Here is a 6,537-nt window from a genome sequence, read left to right as displayed (position 1 = left end):
ACATAGCCTGTTGATAAAGATAGATTGATCATATCTAGTATAGAAGTGCTGACTAAGGGTAAAACATCTTTAAGCAACCTAGTCAGGATGGGGTCTAAAAGGCAGGTTGATGGTTTAGATGAAGAAATTATTGAAGTTAGTTGGTAAAGATTGAGGGAAGCAAAACAGTCTAAACATGTATCTGGTTCTACAGCTGTTTTTAAGGTTCCTGAGTTTAGAGATAAGTTGGTGCCAGTTGAGGGCAGGTCTTGGTGAATTTTGTTTCTAATAGTTAGAATTTTATCATTAAAGAAGCTCATGAAGTCGTAACTACTGAGAGCTATGGGAATACTTGGCTCAATAGAGACTCTCTTTCAGCCTGGCTACAGTGCTGAAAAGAAACCTGGGGTTGTTCCTATTTTCCTCTATTAATGACGAGTAGTACGCTGCTCTGGCATAACGGAGGACCTTTCTAGTTTTAAGACTATGTTGCCAAATTAAACGAAAATTTTCCAGTTTGGTGGAACGCCAATTCCTCTGAAGTTTCCGCGATATTTGCTTTAATTTGCGAGTTTCAGTATTATACCATGGAGCTAACAGTCTTTGTTTTATTATTTTATTATTATTTTCTTTTTCAGAGTGTCATTCGCAGCGAGCCTGCAGCACTATCAACAAGATGATCGATTTGGGAGGGACTGAAATTAGCATAGGAGTCCTCCGTTACTTTGTGACTAGATGATGAATTTAGAGCTGATGGAATTGCATCCTTAAATTTAGCTACAGCACTATCAGACAGACATCTTGTATAGAAATTTTTGCCCAATGGCGTGTAGTTCAGCAATACAAACTCAAAAGTTATAAAAAAAGTGGTCGGATAAAGAGGGATTCTGTGGGAACACTATTAAATGTTCAATTTCAATACCATATACCAGAACAAGGTCGAGGGTGTGGTTAAAACAGTGAGTCGGTTCATGAACACTCTGAGAGAAGCCAATGGAATCTAACAGAGATAAACGCAGTACTGAAGCTGTCATTCTCAACATCCACATGAATATTAAAATCCCCTACAATAATAACTTTGTCCGTTTTAAGGACTAAAGTTGACAAAAACTCATTCAGAGTATGGGCCAGGTGATCGGTACACTATAACGAAGAGAATTGGTTGCAGTGATTTCCAACTTGGGTGCGAAAGACTAAGAACAAGGCTTTCAAATGAGTTATAGTTTAGTTAAGGTTTAGAGCTGATTAGTAGGCCAGAGTCGAAGATAGCTGCAACTCCACCTCCTCGGCCTGTGCCTCGAGGAATGTGAGTATTAATATGACTGGGAGGGGTGGATTCATTTAGGCTAACATATTCTCTATCACCCAGCCAGGTTTCAGTAAGACAAAATAAATCAATATCATAATCTGATATTAGTTCATTTACTAGTACACCTTTAGAAGAGAGAGATCTGATGTTTAAGAGTCCACATTTAATTTTCCTATTGTTTTGCACTATTACTCTTGTGGTTTTAATTTTTATGAGGTTTTTATGTACAGCTCCTCTTCTGTTTACCTTTGATTTAAATAATTTCAATGGTCGGGGGGCAGACACCGTCACTATAGGATTTTCACTAAGTAACTCCTGAAATGGAGGAGCAGAGAAGTGTGTTAGACTGCGACTCTGCGTAGGGTTTTGGGTGGGTAACTGCTGAAAAAGAAGTGCAGAAAAGTGTGTTAGACTGCGACTCTGCCTCCTGGTCAACTCTGGGTTGTCATGGATTTCTAGAAATGAGAGCTGCTCCTTCCCAAGTGGGATGGATGCCGTCTCTCCGGATCAGACCAGGTCTTCCCCAGAAAGTCTGCCAATGATCTACAAAGCCCACATCGTTTTTCTGGACACCACCTTGACAACCAGCGGCGGAATGACAACATGCAGCTATACATGTCATCACTGGTCAGATTTGGCAGAGGTCCAGAGAAAACTACGGTGTCCGACATTGTCTTTGCACATGTACACACCGACTCAACATTAACCTTAGTTACCTCCGATTGGTGTAACCGGGAGTCATTACCGCCGACGTGAATAACAATCTTACTGTATTTACGTTTATCCTTAGCCAGCAGTTTCAAATAAGACCCCCTCCCCCTCCCCCCCTTCCTGGCTGCACAGGAGATCCCGGGGGACAGCTACCACAGGCTAACTCAGTCCGACTACCGGGGACTGGCTAGCTACAGTAGCTAAAGACTGATCTACCAAGGTGCGGAGCCGGACTTCTAAATCACTGAGCCTCGCCTCCATGTCTAAAAATAAACTACACTTATTACACGTACCATTACTGCTAAAGGAGGCAGAGGAGTAACTGAACATCTGACACACCGAGCAGGAGAAAGTAGGAGAGAGAGAGAGAGAGAAGGAGAAGCCATCGTTAGCTACTAAGCTAAAGTCGCTAACGGCTAAGCTAAAGTACTGTAGCGTCAGCTACCAAAACTTTAGAACAAGTATGAGATTGAACAGCAGTCACTAAAAGATGGAAAGAACTGTGAGTGCTTAGGCAAAATTACTGTAAGAATAACTGTTTAGCGGACAGTTGGCCGCTGTAATCTAACAAATGTAACTGGTATTTAGCGAGAGCAGCACAACACGGTACCAACACACAACCACCGGAAACGAAAATGAGTCGACACGCTTACCGCAATACGTCAGCAGTACGTCACACCCTGTGGGAAATATTTATGTAGATATCATTTTCCAAAACACAAATGTAAAAATGCATATTCGTGGATAGTCTTTTGTGGGTTACAAATAATAAAGTTCAACTTCCGTGGAGAGTCCTTTTGTCCAGGTGTATGTTGCATCTTTATTTTACTGGTCTGGTCAAATATTGTCTAAAAGTAATCATTACTTTGAATCATGAGCTATGAGCTATTAAATGTATCAAATGTAAAAGATACTGACTGATGTATTAATATGTACTTTATTAAATTCTTAATACTGATGCAACAGTGTGAAAGTAGCATTTTACTGTTAGCTGGTTGAGGAGTAACTTTTTTGAATTGAATGATTAGGGTTGTGAGATGATTAATGGGGTACAATTGTAAAACAATAAAAAAAAAAGTCTGCAACACAAATATAACTTTTTCAGACTATTCTAGTCTTTTTTTTATATGAAAACTTTTACATTAATATTAATTAATAATTAATGTTGAATTTTAACAGCTACAAATGAACATGAAAATGAACTAGTAGCTATAGAAAGAAAAGTGAGATCACAGAGAGAAAGAACATCATTCTGTGATATCAGGCACCAACACACAAATTATGTGTGGGTGTGGGTGACCTTATATGAGGGTTAGTTTGTCTTCAGGACAAACAGTTTGCATTATGTTTGCATGATTTTGACTGTTCGCATGGATTTGCCTGTTTTGGGTGTGTGCTATGGTGAATAAGCTGAAATTGATATTGTGCAACAGTAAGTTATAAATGATGTGTACACATGAAGGAACAATTTCAACACAACACAGCTTTACTAAAAGACAAAACTAAAGATTCATGATCTGTTTTGTGTGCGTGGAAGCTGTAAGCTGCTGTAGATACTGTGCACCAGCAAGTTGTTTATTTGTATATTGAAATATTGAAGTAGAGCCACTTTTTATAAGCACTGGTCAAAGAACTCATCCTCTAAGCTTTCTTACAGATAATGGCATGATACTTCGAAAAGGTTGTATTCTCTGACAGCAAGTTTAGGCTCAAAATGTCCCCAAAGCATTTCTAACCTCAAATCAACATTGTCTAACCTGTTTATCAAAGCCTTTGTTATATTGTCGGTTATAGCAGCTGTAAGATTTATTAAACCATGTGATCTCTGTCAGCGAAGGGAGGGGACAGTTTTTATAAAAGAGTCCAAAGGATCCACAGCATCAGAAGAGAGGATTAAGTTGAGGTCAAAAGTGGAAAAAACTAAATGTAAGTACATATTGATTAGTTATTAATTGTTATTAATTAATATAACTATATTGTTGTCATTGATTCATTATGTTAAATATTTTACATTATATTCTGCTTTAAAAATAATAAATGGTGGTTATGCAGATTTTTGGTTAATAATGGCATGTATGATAATAAAATTGTGTTTCTGTTCTTATACAAGACAACACACAGTAGACGTGGTTCTTCTGAACAGTAAAGGAAGTTGTCATAAAATCCTGAATGTGAATGACATCTATAAATCAGCTGAATGAGGACAATTTAGTAACTGTACAACCCTTTCAATCTGTTAATCTGTTAAACTTTATAAAAACATGTACATGTAGCACATTTTCAAGTGGCCTTTTATTGTGGCCAGCCTAAGGCACACCTATGCAATATCCATGCTGTCTCGTCAGCATCTTGATATGCCACACCTGTGAGGTGGATGGGTTATCTCGACACAGATTTTGACAGATTTGTGAGCAATATTTGAGAGAAATAGGCCTTTTGTGTACATAGAGAAAGTCTTAGATCTTTGAGCTCAGCTCATGATGAATGGGGGCAAAAACAAAAGTGTTGTGTTTATAATTTTGTTCAGTGTAGAAGAATATAAAAAAATACAAGTCAATAATACTTTACTATTTTTATTAGTAATATTAACCAATCAATTTTAATTGTTAACCATTTTTACAGTAGGTTTTCATGGAGTCACCTGATTTTGTCCGGGACAAATTAACTGAATGGGGCTTCAGTGATTTCATGCAGAGATTTGAAGGTACTGTATTACCATTCTGCTTTGCTGGACGTGGTTATGTCTTCAAGTAATGAGAGTGAAATTGCAGCACAATGATAACATATTGTTTTTTGTATAAGTTAGGTAACTGTTATGAATATTAAACAGGTTTATACTCATCTCCAGCAGCACAAAATATAACAATTCAGAAAATTGACCCAAAAAATTAGGGTCATTTTTAAGACATCTGATGACAGACAGACGGTAGTCTGTGGACTGTTCTGAACACAGGAGTGACCAAGTGTACATAAATAGCATTTCCTACAGTGTGCAAGGTTTTCTACATTAATACTTTTATAACATTATGATATACCTTTCTTTATAAGAGGGATTTAACTCACCAGTGCATCACCCAGACATCACACACACACACACACACACTTAATCGCATGGTTAATCGTGATTAATCGCATAGGTATACGCAAAATTGAATAATGAATTCCAAAGTAGTGAATTGCGCACTTAAATGTACTTAAATGTAATGCGTAATTTAAATGTACTGCTATATACACAAAAGTGCACTAACGTGGTTTGCAAACACTTCAAACAAATAAGGTGCATTTTAGCAGAGGTATTCCCTTTACACAGTAGCAATAAAATATTTCTTGTAGATCTCAACTAAAACATTAAACACATTGTAATCAAATCAAAAATATAACCAAAGCTATTTGCAACTGCCAGGGCGTTACCTTTTATAGCTTGTTAAAGAGCCACGATCATAACATGGCACCTTCTGAGTAACAGGTTTACCTATATAAATCTGTTTCCTTGTTTTTTCTGAACAGGTATCAGCAGAAACATTTTTCTTTTATCAGGGAGCAGCATAAACAGTCTATGTTCAGTAGCAAGTGTCCCTGTTAGAGTGAGGTGAAGTGCTTGCCTCACGCACATGCCTGCCCGCTGTTGAATTGTCTTGAACTGTACAAATAATTGGAAAAGAGGCTGTTTGTGAGTTTCCACAATCTATTCCTGTTTACTAAATAGGACATCAAAACTAGATGAAGGCCTATCAGGTAAAGTTATGTATAATTTTAACTTAAGTTAAATAGGCTACACAGGAGCCATTGCCATGGTTACTATCCATAGAGCGCCTGCCGTTTACTCACGGAGCACTTGTCCCCTGTTCACCGGAGCAAAGAGCTACCCCGCGGGGCAAGTGACTATGCTGTGATTTTAGGAACGTTCCTAAGACCGACATCTTCCCCAAGAGGCCTACTAATCAGCATGCGTGTGTAGCTATCCACTTCACAATGGCATTTGATTGCTTGTCTTGTTTTTGTCTACCTCTCACACGCTGCATCCAGCGTAGTCTGCCAAAGCCTCCCTCCGCTGTTTGTTTGGGTGGATGATTTGCAGGCTGATCAACATCTCATCCCTCCTGTGACCCATGGTTTGACTGTATGTGTATTCAGAGTCAGTGAGCAATGGACCTTCAAAATAATAATAATAAAAGTTGTGTTAACGTGCGATAAAATAGTTGTTGGCGTTACGTTAACGTGTCAAGCCCTAATAATAGGCCTAATATAGAATTATATTATATAGAATTATTAAGCAGGCTACCGGCCGTCTGCCAACCCCGTGAATCAGATAGTAAAGGTTAATATCTGTAACACTAAATCTCTAAATAAAATGTTAATGTCATTTCAGTTTTTTTATTCCTCAATTTCAGATGAAGGCATTGACAAGGAGACTTTTCTAAGTCTTGGAGATTCAGGCAGTATCAGTGGCTTGATCCCTAAAATTGGACCAAGAGTAAAATTCAGAAAAAGACTCAAAGAATACTTACAGGTAATGTGCTTTACTGTTTTCTGACACA

General features: G+C 38.0%; 1 long non-coding RNA gene across 1 annotated transcript; it reads left to right on the top strand.

Annotated features, from left to right (window-relative positions):
- Window positions 1–3,545: 3,545 nt before the first annotated feature.
- Window positions 3,546–6,490, top strand: LOC123956856. The gene is made up of 3 exons (XR_006821657.1): window positions 3,546–3,925; window positions 4,622–4,703; window positions 6,391–6,490. It is a non-coding gene; the product is annotated as an uncharacterized LOC123956856 (long non-coding RNA).
- The last annotated feature ends 47 nt before the right edge of the window (window positions 6,491–6,537 follow it).

The sequence above is a fragment of the Micropterus dolomieu genome, linkage group LG02, assembly GCF_021292245.1.
Source record: "Micropterus dolomieu isolate WLL.071019.BEF.003 ecotype Adirondacks linkage group LG02, ASM2129224v1, whole genome shotgun sequence".
Taxonomy (NCBI): domain Eukaryota; kingdom Metazoa; phylum Chordata; class Actinopteri; order Centrarchiformes; family Centrarchidae; genus Micropterus; species Micropterus dolomieu.
The sequence above is the reverse complement of the archived record's forward strand: the minus strand, read 5'-3'. Positions and strand labels throughout refer to the sequence as shown.